Here is a 12,746-nt window from a genome sequence, read left to right as displayed (position 1 = left end):
CTATACGGCCCTCCAAAATTTCCACTTATACGCTGAAGGCAGGATGTCAGATCGTCATGACTAAAACTGTGTTGGCGGAATATAGATGTAAGAAATTATAAATATTTAAATTCCATGTATTATGTACTTTTTTTTGTTTGAAAATTCCATGTATTATGTACTTGTAATTCGCTTGTAAAGATTGAATGAATTTGCAGTCCTGGCGTTTTAAGTTCTTTACTTCACTTGATATATTAAGAAATCTTTCTGATTACAAAAATGACAAAGTAATAAATAACTATACAAGACGGTAACTTAAAATCCATTGCTATATTAAGTACTACGATCCCTCAGAATGGTGCCAGGGGTAGAATTGCTTGGACAAAAGCTACATGGTCACTATAGTGTGAAGACAGGGTACCATCTATGGCATGGAACAAATCTGGGTACAAATAGTGTAACTCAGTCAAGGGGTTGGGGAAAAATTTGGAGGTTGTCAATACCTAACAAAGTCAAAGTGCTTCTGTGGCGTCTATGTAGGAATAATCTTCCTGTTCGGTACAGGTTGATCTCTAAGGGTGTTCAACTACCTGTAACGTGTCCCATGTGTGATTCGAATGTTGAAAATGCGATTCAATTATTTTTTGAGTGTCCCTTTGCTCGTCGGTGCTGGTTCTATGTGGGAGTTAGCAATGATACGCAGTTGGTAGAGGCTGAGCCAGATTGGATTTTAGATAAAATATGTGAAGGGTCTGGTGATGAGGTGATTAAAATTGCAAAGGTTCTCTGGGGTATCTGGTTTTTTCGCAACAAAAAGGTGTGGGAGAATAGATCAGTTGGTCATGTTACTGCTATGGACATGGCTGAAAAAATGTTCTCTGATTGGAAGCTAGCTGTTGGCACAAGGAAGGCAATGCAATTAAGTCAATGTGGGTTCGCCTCTGGTTGCTTCTAATACGAGCTGGTCACCTCCAGATATTGGCTGCTTAAAACTTAACACTGATACTTCTATACGGAGTGATTCTACATCTTTTTCGGTGGGGCTAGTACTACGGGATCATCTCGGAACGTTTGTAGCAGGAAAGGTTGATTCTTTGCCTGGTTCCTATACGGTTCTTGAAGCTGAAACTCTAGCAATATGTGAAGGCTTGAAGTGGTTGATGTCAATGCCATATCAGAAGGTGTCTGTTGAGTCTGATTCTCTCCTCTCAGTACAAGCAATTCAAAGTCCTTGCGAGAATGTGTTAGAAGTTGGTCACAAGTTGGAAAGCTGTGAACTTATTTGAGATCTAGATTAGGCTTTTCAATTTCTTTTGTCAAATGGCAAGCAAACAAAGCAGCCCATGAAATGGTTAAAATCCCTTGTTTGCTCAATTGTCAAAGAGTGTTTACTACTCCTCCATCTAGTATGCAAGAGATGCTTTTGCATGATTTACCTGTTTAATGAAAGTCCTCATTTTTATTAAAAAAAAAAAAAGGAGTTCGAGGCTGAAACACAAAAACGAATAAAAGACCATGTTACAAACAGGATCAACCCAAGAATAACAAATACCATTGTCCAAATTATGAAGCCCAGCTAATATCATTTCGACCCATTGATTGTGTTGGTTCCTCTCAGAATCAATGTACAGTGTACTAGTCTCAGAGATAACATAGGCTCGAAATTAAAATGAGTTATTTATTTTTTTAAAAATATTACTTTTATATTTAGTTTAAGAACAAATATTTAAGTTTAAAAATTATAAATTATTCTTACTCAGGAGTACTGTGAAAAAGTTGAATGGAAAGGCCCACACAAAAGCCTCTCCACTAAAGTGCTATCATAAGTCTCTTACTGCATAGGTATATACGAAACACAGTGAGCATTCTTATTTAATCGATTAGGCCGAAGCATATTCTTTGGGCTAACGCCGGCATATTCTTTGGGCTAATATGAAAGAGCTTGGGGGAAATTGCTTAAACAAAAGGTTTACATGGATGCTTTTGAATACAGCACATAATAATTTCTTTAATAATACGATGTAGGGACATAGCAATAAGAGTAATTATACAAATTTGGCCAATACATGAAAACTTCGCTACTCTTAGAAGGAAACATATTATTCTTTCTGTTTTATATTATCGTTTTGATTTTTGGCACACAGAAAATTTAACGTTGAAGGGATGGTAAAAATTATTATTTTTATTGAATTTTTGGTGAATTAAAATATTAATTATATATTTTTATTTGAATAAAAAAAATTTAACAAATAATATTTTTAAATACCGGATCAAATCACTTAAAAGTACACGCCCAAAGTCAAAGCGTCAAATATTAAAAAAAAGAAAAAGAAAAGAGAGAGTAGCAAAAAATTTAAGTAATCAACCCATTAAAATATATTTGTAACAAAATCATATTTGTAACAAAAATATATAGTAAAGAAAATTGTATGTATTATTATATTTAAAACTGTCAAAATCTAATCAATCTATTATTAGGAGAAATATTTTTAAAATAAAATATCCACCTATGATTTATGTTGCATGAGAAATACCATATTTCTTAATCAAAATGAATTCGAAGTCGGAGCACTTCTTCACACACAATATGTGTTTCAAGCAGATCTCAAAGATGAATTATAAAAATGAATAGAGAAATGATTACCTGAATCGTGGAATATCATTTAAATGCTGAATTATGTCTGCGACGTCGTGATATTTAATATTTATTTTATTTAGAACTAACAACTCGTTCACAGTAGTATTATTAGTTCTTACTAGGGGTGAGCAAGAAACCGAATTGAAACCGAAACCGTAACCGAAACCGGTGAAAACCGATAAAAACCGAACCGCCTAAAACCGAACCGATCCGAAACTGAAAATTTAAAAACCGAACCGATTATAACGGTTGCGGTTCCGGTTTTAGGCCAAAACCGAACCGCAAAAACCTGAACCGAACCGATTATTAAAATAAATATTATTTATATCTATATATATGTATATTACACATAATTTATATAAATATTTATATATAATATGTAAATGTAATGAAGAAAGTAAAATGAAGACAAGAGAGGTTACTGGGAAGTGGGGTTGAAATGTGCTGACATTGTTTTGTTAAAATTGTTTTATCCGGACGAGTTCTTCCACCGAGTACTTTATTTTAGTATCACTACAACTGAGTCCGCTAATCTACTTCCATAATGATCCCCACATAATATATAAGTTTCATTTGTAATCTAATCTTGTTTAAATCCCATAATATAATAATGTGGTTTATTATTAAATTTAAAGTATATATCGAATCAACATAAATTATCTACTATTTTAATTTGGAAGTATGTTTCTTATTTTTATTTATTGCGGTTTTAAAACCGAAACCGAACCGTTTGAAACCGAACCGGTGTTTTTTGAAACCGAACCGATCTGGCGGTTCGGTTGCGGTTGCGGTTTTCAATTTTAAAAACCGAACACTTGCGGTTTCGGTTGCGGTTTTACCCTAAAACCGCACCGATCCGCACCGTGCTCTCCCCTAGTTCTTACTGTCCCAAAATTATATATAATAAATGAAAGTAAATAATTTTTTGAGTAAAAATTTAATTAATAGTAATCATGACTTTAAAAAATATGCAGCGGCTACTACGTAAAGGTGTACAGCGGCCTATTGTTTAAAACTTTAAATGAGTCTTGTCAAAGGAACCAACTCCTCTTTAACTGTCTTAACACAACTTTTTTTTCTGAGCCTATATCTCGCATCATATATTACCTATATTATAATTAAAAACAAATTTATACTAAAAAGAAAGATTGATGAACAGTTGTGTACAATTTTTAAAAAAACAATAAATTTTGGAAAATCTCAAATTTTGTTTGAAATTATTATAATAACATTAAATTATATTAGTTTCAAAAGAAATGTACAATGTAATAGAAGTTTTTGAATAACATAAAAATCAAATTCTACAAAAAAAATATATATTCATTTATAAAAAGTCTTGTCTTTTAGTAATTGCTACTCGGCGCCGCCGAGCGACGACGCCTCGCACTTTAATCGAATATTTTATAATCAGAATAATTATTATAGCTAAGCGACGATTCACGCTTTAGTCAAATATTTTATATTTATAAATTTATAACAAACAATAATTTACATACATCTAGTAGTTATCAAATTTTTGAATATATATTAATGATTAATATAAATAATCACTTTTATATGAATATTGAAATAAATCACCCGAAGATAATATGTGTGAAATCAAATATAGATAAAATAATAATAAATTATTATAAATTATTTTTTAAAATGATCATATACATATTCATGAATCAAATTTCAAAACTCAAAATAAGTCATTGAAAAAAGCTAATATTTCTTGAATTCACAACTTATAAGTTTATTAGACAAATCCTATAGAAAAACTAATTCCAATTCATAACTAAGACTCCCTCACTGGCTATTGCTTTTCTTCTTGCATATTCAAATTTGAAAAAGAAGTTATACAATAAGATGGCAAGACAATTATAAATTTTTATCTTTGTCTTTTTAGTAACATTAATTATCACAATATTTAGACAACTCATGTATCGAAATTGTCATTTTCTCTTTGACCAATTTGAAAAAATTATTTAAATAAATAATTATAAAAAGAAAAAGACATCTTGAAAGATCTCAAGATTTGTGAGCCTCTATCTCACATTATATATTACCTATATTAGAATTAAAATTAAATTTATGTTAAAAAGAATAATTGATGCACATTTGTGTAGGATTTTTTAAAAAAATATTAAATCTTGGATTATCTTAAATTTTGTTTGAGACTATTATAACAACGTTAAATTATATTAGTTTCAAGAAGAATGTATTTTTTTGGATAAATTAAAAATCAAATTCTACAAAAATTTGTTATATAATTCATTTGTGTTCGAGAATTACATAACATTTATAAAGGTTGATTCTTAATTAAAATTCATTTATATTCGAGAATTACGTAATATATTTTAGTATATAAAAAAATCTTTTTCGGTAATTGCTTCTCGGCGCCGCCCCGAGCGCGGCTCGCACTTTAATCAGATATTTTATATATTATAATTAAAATAACTAGTTGAGAAACCGCGCGTTGCGGCGGCCCTATAAAAATTATATTAATAATTTAATATTAATATTTGTAGAATAAAATAATTTTATTGCTGTCTATAAAAGTATATTCATGATTCAAAATTAATATTTGTCGGATAAAATAAATTTTATATTATTAAAATCTTGATATGATACCAATAATAATATATAAAATTGAAAAACTGGACTATAATTCATGGTGAAAAAATGAAAATAAATTTATACATGTAATTAACAATTTAAAGTACGACGAATCTTAATTTTATTTGCGTTTTTTTTTAAAGTAATCATGTTCTTACATCGTCACCTTCCTCCAGTTTTTTTGGATTGATTTTGCACAAAAACATCTAACTTAAATCCGTGAGATAGTGGCTTATAACTACCCTTACTTGTAACAACCTTTATTTTTTAATACTGTATAAACAGTCTTCACTTAAAAGTTGCTTGAACGGAGTAAACAGATAATGCATGAATAATTTTTTCCCGTATACAAAATAAATCATATAAAAATAACCAACAAACATACATCGCTAATAGTTAATTTATTGATATCATTCATCAATATCATGTCAAGACTATATTCTTTTCCCATGTTTGGATTTGTCGAAGCGGTCTATAATTACCTTTGCTTGCAACAATCTTTATTTTTTTAATACCGTATAAACAGCCTTCACTTATTGTTGCAGAAGAACGGCACCATCGAGTTGAGAATTATCACCAGAGAGAGGTAGGGTTGTGGTATTTGTGTTTAGATGATCCAAAATCCTACAATCTATATAGGGGTATTTATAGGTGTAGAGAGACTTGTGTGCTACTCTTTCCCGTAATTAAATAATCTGAAACAAAATCATATTAAAATTTTCAAGCTATTATATTCCATAAATAATCTGAAACAAAATCAGATTCCGACACTTGCTTCTAATATACCCAAAACTAAAAAAAAGTAGTTTTAATTTTTGATATTTTTTATCCAAGAAAAATAGAAAAATAGAACGGAGCGATGTTAGAGGCGCCAAATATACGCCCCTCGATTCTCCTTTATATAAGTATATTGATTTATACACCTAAGCCACGACTCGCATTCGAGTCAAATCAATATACTTATATAAAGGAGAAGCGTGGGGCGTGTAGATGGCGCATCTCAGATCGCTCCGTTCTATTTTTCTAATTTTCTTGAATTTTCGGATGAAAAATATCAAAAACTAGAACTACCTTTTTTAGTTTTGGGTATATTAGAAGCAAGTTTCAGAATCTAATTTTGTTTTAGATTATTTATGGAATATAATAGCTTGAAAGTTTTAATCTGATTTTGTTTCAGATTATTTAATTATGGGAAAGACAAATTATTTATGGAATATAGTAGCTTGAAAATTTTAATCTGATTAATCTGATTTTGTTTTAGATTATTTATGGAATATAATAGCTTGAAAGTTTTAATCTGATTTTTTTTTCAGATTATTTAATTATGGGAAAGACAAATTATTTATGGAATATAGTAGCTTGAAAATTTTAATCTGATTTTGTTCAGATTATTTAATTATGGGAAAGAGTAGCAAACAAATCTCTCTGCACCTATAAATACCCGTATAGAACGTAGGATTTTGGATCATCTAAACACAACCTCCTCTCACAATACCACAAGTTCTCTTACTCGAATTTTAAAAGAGAAGCGATAGGCGTGCAGGTGGCGCCTCTCATATTGCTCCGTTCTATTTTTCGAATTTTAAAAGAGAAGCGATAGGCGTGCGGGTGGCGCCTCTCACAACGCTCCGTTCTATTTTTCTAATTTTCTGAAATTTTTGGATGAAAAATATCAAAAATTAGAACTCTCTTTCTCTTGCTCGATTTCTAACTCGGAGGTACAGTTCTTCTGCAACGATAAGTGAAGGTTGTTTATACAATATTAAAAAAACAAAGGTTGTTGCAAGCAAAGGTAGTTATAGATCATTATATTGGAGTCGACAAATCCAAACATGGGAAAAGAATATAGTCTTGACATGATATTGATTGTTGATATCAACAAGATAAACTATTAGTGATGTATGTTTGTTGGTTATTCTTTTATAATATTTGTTTTGTTCATTAGACATGTTTGTTGTTGTTAATTTTTATATGATTTACTTTGTATACAGGAAAAAATTATTCGTGCATTATCTGTTTGCTCCGTTCAAATAACTTTTAAGAGGGTAGTTATAGACGACTATCTCAAAGATTTAAGTTAGATGTTTTTGTGCACAATCAATCCAAAAAAATTGGAGGAAGGTGATAATGCAAGAACATGATTACTTTTTTAAAAAAATAAATAAATTAAGATTCGTCATGCTTTAAATTGTTAATTAATTGTATAAATTTATTTTCATTTTTTCACCTTGAATTATAATCCAATTTTGCAATTTTATATATTAGTATTGGTATTACAACTAGATTTTTATAATATAAATTTATTTCATCCTACAAATATTAACTTTGAAATATTAATATACTTTTTATAGACAACCACACAATTATTTTATTCTACAAATATTAATATTAAATTATTAATATAATTTTTATAGACCGCCGCAACGCGCGGTTTCTCAACTAGTTTTTTATATGTTGGAAAAGGTACCGTCAAAGGATTTAAAAAGGCATGCCTTGATGAAATACATAATAGTATTGGTTTATGCAATTCCAATACCTATTCATAAGCATCCGCATGTACAGTGTAATATTAGGATCCTTTCCATTTTCTAAGGGAGATATGAGGACTCTCATGAGTTCTCCAAACACGTTGGGCCTATCATGAAAATCATCCGGCTTTCCAAATAGATTCATTGCAACTTCCCTCATCTTGATGTTGATATTTTTTTAAAAAAAATTGAGCTGCTACAGAATCTGTGGTATTTTGGAGCCTGGTATAGTATCTGAAAGTCAATACTGATATGTTAATTCCTCCAAAGGAGTAATAATTGAAATAAGGTGTTTACCATATTATTGGTTCCTCCCACTCCTTCCAGTTGCTACAAAGAACACTTGTCAGTGCTGGCTTCTGAAAATCATCAATCCTCATTAACAAATGTCTAGCACAACCATTTTGTCTCCAAAGATGCTTAACTTCGTTCAAGGTAAACGATATGTTTCAATAGTATATGTAGCTGTCACAAAGTTATAATAAATTCATCTTTGGTATTTAACTCACTAAAGGTGGAATAAACTTATATATTGGATCAAATGTTTCTCATAGTGAATTTTATATTATGATCACAAATGCATGCACAGTCTTGTTTATCAACCAAGAATTAAATTGAGGAACACTATGAACCAGAGAAGCATGCAGCAATATCAACTGCCTTACAGAATTAAATTGGAAGATCGGTGGTTTTACTTTTGTTCATCATTCAAGTGAAATTAATGGATAAACATATGTAAAGGCTTGAGAGAGCACCAATTGCCTGGTTTCCCAATAATCAGTGACCGGTCCAACATTATACTGAGTGCAGCAGCCGTCAGGATCTTGTACATTTCATTCGCGAATCCTGCTTCAGAAGCTTTTCCTAAAACAAATTATGTCTACAGAACTGCTCTGGAGGTAGGTCACGAACTCGCGAAGAAGGCCACATCTATGGAAGCTTTAGAACTTTAATTTCTATGGAAGAAAGCCACATCTAGCATTGTGAATACATAACCTATATCCCAACATAGATTGTTAGATCCAGGTAGCATTTGAATGAACTCTAACCATAAGATACTCAGACTGAGCATAATAAGAGTCGGTATACAACCAAATCCCCTCCGTAAACAAAATGACAGAGTGATATAATATTAAAAGAGATGTCTCCGAATATGATGCTGCTTTAAGAAGAATATCACAAACTCACAGTGAAAAATGATATGCTCTTTGGACTCTTGAATTGGCTTTAAACCAAAAGTTGTTCGACAACTGACAAAAATACCTCCCTCTTCCCCAGTCTAACCCTTTCCGGTTAGTAATCACATTGTAAATCACAAATCACTCCTTCAACACAAAAGTCAGTGAACACTTGAGTCGGACATTGCAAAATTTCACACAAACAAATAGTACTCCCTCTGTTTGGATATATTAGTCTTTTGACTTTTTTGCACGTATATTTAAGAGTTTTGACCGCACATCCAAAATTATTATTTTTAAAATTTTCTTTTTGTAAATAAAAATATTAGTGATATATTTTTATTCACAAAAGAAAAAATTTAAAAATAATAATTTTTAGAGTGCGGTCAAAGCTTTTAAAAGTACGTGCAAAAAAGTCAAACGACTATTATATCCAAACAGAGGGAGTAGTATATAGTAAAAGTTAGACTGATGTTTGTCATGAAACTCCAAAAAAATACAAATGGTTATGAGAATCTGTGCACCACCCGTTGCAAAATACTATACATACTAAGATGCAGATATCAGTCAGTCTTTGAGAAGTAGAAAAAGTAACTTTAACTTAATCAGCAAAGTGTAATAATATCTTATGTTCTTGAAGAAGTTACATACCTTCTCTAGTGGATAAGCTGTTTTACCGCAAGTAGCACATTTATCTTGTGTGCCAGAAAACATGCCAGTAGCTTTGCTAGGTGACTTTGTCTAGATAGCAGGATAATTAGATATTAAATGAGGTGTAGAACAATGTAAATACTTCAACCATAAGCCAATTGTAAGAGACATTTACCAGCACTGGAGTTAACTGATCAGCTGACTTTGCAGCTGCAGCAAAATTATACGTGACAGAAAGTTCTTGTTGAAGTTTCCCGATTCCTTGTACAGCTGCTCAAAGTGTGGCTTGCAGTACAACACACCTTCCATTGAGGAGTAGTTGCTCAGCTGTTCAGTAATAACAATAATAAGATTAGCTCATAAGATGACTTAGCATATAATATAGGTCCGAGTTTAATAAATCCCTTATGGCGCTCCTACAAAACCATAACTTAACACACCTTTATTAAGATCATCAAATAACAAAATAATATATACCACACGAATTGTCGGAGGTTAAAGCATAAAGAAAGCAGTCAAAAACTCTGTTAGTTCAATACTCAAACACTTAGACTGCGATCAGTTAAAGTAGTGATATAAATGAAAAGTGAAGAAGGGTTACCATTTTATTGAGTTTTTAAATCCAAATTCACCTCATCGTCAATACAAAGAACTAAATCAAACGCCTGAAAATACAAAATCATAATCAAAATCAGACTTAATAAACAGGCAAAGCATTCACCAGAGTGCAGAGAGGAATCCAAACTAAAATCATCAGACCTCCGGCCATGGTACAACCCATCAGATTCGGAAATCTTGTTCCGCTGTGCAACAGAGGTCATTTAATCAAAACACGGTTGTAAACAACGTATCTATATTTATACATGAAAGATCGTTACCTGATCCATTACACAGAGGCTTCGTTTATTAAGAAGAAGCTGATTGAGGAAAGAGGACAATGGGAAGAGGGTTTCCAGGGGAGAAGTAGAACAATAACATAACAATGAAATTTGAAATTTGAAATTGAAAGATAAGGTTAAAAGGGGTGATAAGTCAATCGCAGCAGAAAAAGTAATCATCAATTACACAGGTCTGCATAATTAATGAGCATGCTACAGCTAGTCTTTCAGCAAAGGAGTAGCAACGATGTTCACATAACAGTTATGGTATGTTGGATGTTGTGGAAAGCCAGGAACGACTTAGTATGGAACCAGCGTAGTTTGGAAGCAACTGGAGTGGTAGAATCAGCGTATTCTGTTCTTAACCAATGGAAGAATGTGCAGGACAAAACATTTGATCGCTTTATGAGTTGTATGACTTATGAAGATGGTCACGAGCACTGGCAACCACCACCGTCTGATAGCGTTAAGATTAACACTGATGCAGCCATTTTCAATGATTCCAACTGCTACAGCCATGCTTTTGTAGTTCGTAATCATGCGGGTGATCTAGTAGTAGCAGAAGCAAAATGTGTGCAAGGGCAGATTTCTCCGGAGCTAGCTGAAGCTATTGGTATACGAGGAGCCTTAAGTTGGATTTAAGAACAGATGCACTCAAATGTGGAAGTGGAAACAGACTATCTGCAGGTCGTGCAAGCAATCCGTAGCTCATTCAATAATTTCTCTTACCTGGGAAGAGTGATTTGATGAGTGCAGGAAATTACTTGCCGATTTAAAAGGTCAAAACGTATTGTTTAGATTTGTTAAACGATCCGCGAATAGGGTAGCTCACTATCTAGCGAGATACACTTATGTTGATAGAGGAATTTGGTAATCAACAAAGATGAGGTTCATGGCCGGAATCAAGATCCGTGACGGTGGTTTTGGTCGCCGGAGAGTGGTGGTTGTTTGTTTGAGGGTGGCTGAGATCAAGGGAATATATTTCTGCTCTCGTTCTCACAACTCTCGATATATCCCCTTGATGTGCCTACGTACCCCTTTATATAGGGGATCAAGCCGTACGTAGTTCTATAGAACCAAGACTCCTAGTTTGATCAGGACTAGGCCTCTTGGGGATAAGACCAACCGTGGGTCGGAGACTTATCACTTAGAGTTCTACTCCAGTTAGAAGTAAGCCTTGAGACAACTACCTTAGAATCCTAGTCCAAGTACATCACGGATACGGCATCACCTCCACTACGAGAGGTGACACTAACCGCTACTCTTCGTAACATGGAGGAGACATCGGATAGAGTCGTAACCACTTCCATGAGGCGTATGGACGCGTCCTTACCCCCTAGTGAAGGTTCTCACTAAGAGATAAGACAATTGAGGAGCCAAGTTACACGATCGTCCCAGTCCCCCAATGAGGACTAACTCACCAGAATACAGGACCCGGACATATGATCGGCCTTCGTGTTACCCCTGAGGGCCTTCTACAACCATGATCACCCCAGGCCCCCGCACGAGGACAACCCGGCAGATAGCAGGACTGGGGATTATAGATCACGCCCGGACGTAACCCGGGAACTACCAGATGAGCCTGATAACTACCAGATGAGCTCTGGCACTAGTCTTCATATCCCTCGGAAGGGTAAATCTTCGTATCCCTCGGAAGGGTCGTCATCGAGACTCACTCAACCTCACACACATTCATCACCTGTGGGTGCGACCACGGAGGGCGCGCCCTTGACCCTTGTTCCTCATTCTCTTCACACTTCAGACACGTGACATCGTGCTCTTGAGACAAAGGGCCGCGCCTCCCGGATTACCCGCGGAGGGCGCGCCCTCTCCCAATTCACGTGGCCAAATGTGGCCAAATATGGTCAAGCCTCTCATAGAGGTTACACCTCCAAGGGGTACGCCCTCTCAAAGAGGTCAAACCTCTCATAGAGGTTACACCTCCAAGGGGTACGCCCTCTCAAAGAGGTTACACCTCCAAGGGGTACGCCCTCTCATTCAATGTGTCCACATGTGGGCGCGACCCCTGAGGGCGCGCCCTTCATCTTCGATGTCTTGTCCCATGAGTCGTCTCAACAGGTCAGACATGTCTTCTAATATCCGAAGGCCGCGCCCACGGGATCACCCCGCCAAGGGCACGCCCTTGGTCTTCTTCCCATGGCTATCCAAGATACTCCACTGACATGCTCCCCCCTGCTAGGAGGCCGCGCCCTCGGAATTACCTCCGAGAAAGGCGCGCCCTCTATAAGATTACCAGGGACAAATCTGGCCATAACAACTTATTCTATAGCTG

The 12,746-nt window shown here is 34.2% G+C and overlaps 1 long non-coding RNA gene across 7 annotated transcripts; it reads right to left on the bottom strand.

Moving 5' to 3' along the window:
- Positions 1-7,711: 7,711 nt before the first annotated feature.
- On the bottom strand, positions 7,712-12,146 carry LOC135148205 (uncharacterized). Of its 7 annotated transcripts, none has more exons than XR_010286109.1 (5): positions 10,454-12,146; positions 10,177-10,378; positions 9,751-9,902; positions 8,044-9,665; positions 7,712-7,968 (listed from the first exon to the last, which is right to left on the bottom strand). It is a non-coding gene; the product is annotated as an uncharacterized LOC135148205 (long non-coding RNA). The 7 variants fall into 7 exon arrangements; XR_010286113.1 differs by having other exon boundaries at positions 7,712-8,742; positions 8,935-9,665; positions 10,454-12,145; XR_010286115.1 differs by having other exon boundaries at positions 7,712-9,071; positions 9,576-9,665; positions 10,454-11,251.
- Between the last annotated feature and the right edge of the window lie 600 nt (positions 12,147-12,746).

This window comes from Daucus carota, chromosome 8, assembly GCF_001625215.2.
Source record: "Daucus carota subsp. sativus chromosome 8, DH1 v3.0, whole genome shotgun sequence".
In the NCBI taxonomy this organism is placed as follows: Eukaryota; Viridiplantae; Streptophyta; class Magnoliopsida; order Apiales; family Apiaceae; genus Daucus; species Daucus carota.
The sequence above is the reverse complement of the archived record's forward strand: the minus strand, read 5'-3'. Positions and strand labels throughout refer to the sequence as shown.